Genomic DNA, 3,523 nt, shown 5'->3' with positions numbered 1-3,523 from the left:
AGACAACAGCCAACAAGTGTGTCCACCACACAGAAACCTTTGGCAATGCAACAACCGAACTCCCAGACAACCAACAACAAAACATCCAATCCATCTCCATGGCTCACCAAGGGTTCCAACTTAATCCAGCTTCACATACCGATTTCCCCAAAAACTCGTGAAACTTCACCCCCATTCTGGAAAAACCCTGGACTAAACCCTGACACCCTAAATAACTTCAGACCCATCTCCAACCTACCCTTTCTGTCAAAAGTTTTGGAACGTGCTGTGGCCACTCAACTCAAACATCACCTCTCTGCCAATAACCTGTATGAAACATTCCAATCCGGATTCCGCTCCAACCACAGTACTGAAACTGCTCTCCTCAAAATCACCAACGACCTTCTCTCTCCTCTGACGCCGGCAACCTCCTCACCTACAGCACTTCAAAGATGCCCTCTACTCCGCCTACTACTCTCAAATTATCCACTCTGGCTCCGGAATCCCAAAAGCACTCTTCTCTACAATAAACAAACTAAATAAACAAATAAATAAACAAACTTTACAACGTGAACAAACAACCTCAAATACAACTACGAACAAACTCCTCAGCGCCCTGGATACCACCACCTGTCATTCAGAGTAGACAACAGCATCTCCTTCCTTTCATTCATCCAAAGCAAAATTGACAGCATCTACAACAGCTTAATCACCACAATTCGCTCTATCCTGACAAACTGCATCACTGAAATAAAATTCTGGCTTCAAATCAACTTCCTCGAACTTAACTACGCTAAATCTGAATTAATCTTCATTTACCCAAAACCACTCACCAAATCCACCCATAACTTTGCCCCTAACATAGATGGTTTCCCAGTATCCACATCCACTCACAACCGGAATCTTGGCATCCTCTTTGATCAAACCCTCTCCTTTGACAAATACACTAAACAGGTCATAAAGACAGCCTTCTTTCACCTTAAAAACATCGCCCGTCTCTGTCCATCCCTTTCCTTCACAGCTGCAGAAACCCTCATCCACGCTTTCATCACCTCCTTCCATCTCCACCGCCTCTTACACTTAAACAGATCACAATTACTCACTCATACACTGTTGCATCATCGAAGCTGACTACTCCCTTCTGAGACCTGCGCTTCCCAGTCGCCTCTTATACTATTGCGCTCCCCCGTCATTATAATCCACCCATCTGTTACGTCCCCTACTACAGGTAACTCTTCCTCAGCGAGCTTACACTGCCATATTTCCATTACCTATAGCTTATTTATGCTATATTTCACACCTTATGTATCTAAATTTACTTCCAACTTTGATCTCGTTTGGTCCAGTCAAAAGTAGACTTTTATCAAAGCATTCACCATGCCGGATGACATCATGAAATCCCAGTAGGTTGTTCTTCAATCCCAACCATCATGTGATTGTCGACGTCTCCATTTATTTCGTTCCTCATGGGGTTGGTGTTTTATGGCCTTTACCTCCTACCCAATCGCACTGCACATCATTCCCCGTCCTTGATGGATATATCTGCTAGTAGTCAGTATTTACAATTCTACATCCAGATGAGCACAGCATCCCATTTTTGCATCCAAAACATCCCCAAAACCCCTGAAACAAACCCCTGGACTCCTTGCAGGCTGGACCAAAACCCCTGGACGAGGTTGTATCCCAGTACTGACTCTGCTGTCTTCTTGCAAATCACTTCAACTCCATGAATTTTACATGTTTCGTGAACAGAACAAAACACTCTGTAATCATCAGATTGAAACTGCCCCAAACCCGTCCATATAAACTCCATTGTTGTCCTGTCCATCTCTCTGTGTTACATGTGACAATTTACACGTTACACGTTACACGTGACACGTTACACGTGACAAGACGTGACAACACGTCTGTGACAATACACGACGTTACATCTACCTTTCCCTGATTCATTGACCTTATATCCCATCCCAGGTCCAAATTTTGTGACTATTTGAGAAGCCCAGAGTTCGATTTTCAGTTCTGGCAACCTCAGCGACTGAATTTCCTTGTGGGTTTGATCCATTCCCATGAGTACCTGGGCCCAACTCGGCCCAAGGTACACAGTACTTGCTTCCATGGAACAATGACGCCTGAGCACTCAATTAGCCCTCCATAGTACCAAAGACTTACAATCAGACCGACAGACAGACAAATAACAGAGGCGTGTCACCAGCCTCAGCACAGGACATCACCTCTCCAGACAGGCACAATATAATCCACAGTATCGAAATGCCAACTTCCACCCTGCTCCATGCTTGCTCCAAGCTCCACGCTCCATGCATGCCTGCTCCACCAAGCTCCATGCATGCGTGCTCCACCATGCAACCCGATCAGTACTTGGTGCGCCCCCTATAATCAGCAAGTTATAATAACCGCAATATACCTCTGGGCACCCACCTCTTGATACCACAGCTTAATCCATGTTACTTGCATCTCTTCATCCCCCCAAATATCCTCCATTTAACATGACTATCCCCACAGCTCGATCAAACACGTCACTGTGAGTGTGCTCGGCCCGGTTAAATTAAATTCAAGCATACTGTACCTGACGCTTCCGGTCGGCACCGGAAATCTGTTTATTTATTGAGTGTGCAACTGGACAGGTGTGTGGAGCAGTGTATGAGTAGTGAGTGTGTGGATCAGCGCGAATGCGCTTGGGGAGAGAAGGGTGCAGGTGGCACCAGGTGTGAGAGCACAGGTGTGCAAGTACAGGTGTGTGGAGAGAGTTGGAGTAAGTGGTACGGAGTGGTGTGCATGGTGCGAAGGTGTGAATGGGGGAAGAGTGGACCCCCATCACGGATACCCGGGGCGGGTAGTGTAAGTGCTAGGTAGAGGGTACAGGTAAATTGTGGTTGGATATTGGCATCTGTGGTGCGGTTGCAGAATGGTGTTGTGAATGGGTGCATTAGTGTTGTGGAAATGGCTGGGCGTGTAGCCTGTTAGTGTGTGTAGTTGGTTGGGCACTCCACCACTGTGAGAATGTCGGCCAGGTGAGGCCGCAGGTGGGCTCTGGGAGCCGGTAGTTGTGAGTGGGTGCCTGAGGATCCCGGGTGTGGATCGGGCAGCCCAGTGCCAGAGAGGGCACCGAGTGGGGAGAGCGCCAGAGGGCCTTCCCCAGGTAGTTAGGTTAGGGTAAGGAGCAGGTAAGCTCGGAGGCAACTGCAGTGGTGGAGGTGTGCAGGTGGGTAGACCCACTGGGAGAGGTACACGCCACAGCCCAGAAATTGTGCGAGGGCACCGGGAGATGAATCGGGGGAGTGAGACCCCAAATTGAAAAGCACCACAGTTTGGCCAATGGGAATTGGTTTTTAGAACCCATAGTGTAAGAGGGCCAATGGTTTGGCCGGAGAAAGACCCCGGGTAGTGTAAAGTTGTTAAAGTCATTTAGGAAATAGTTAGGATTGATGAACCTGTCGCACCATACGCAGCCACTTACCTGTGGTGATGATGATGACTCCACACCTGTGTTTTCTTTGTTTGTGTTGCAGAAATGAGAATTGCTGTG

The sequence above is a fragment of the Myxine glutinosa genome, chromosome 1, assembly GCF_964187855.1.
Source record: "Myxine glutinosa chromosome 1, kmMyxGlut1.1, whole genome shotgun sequence".
NCBI lineage: Eukaryota > Metazoa > Chordata > Myxini > Myxiniformes > Myxinidae > Myxine > Myxine glutinosa.
The sequence above is the reverse complement of the archived record's forward strand: the minus strand, read 5'-3'. Positions refer to the sequence as shown.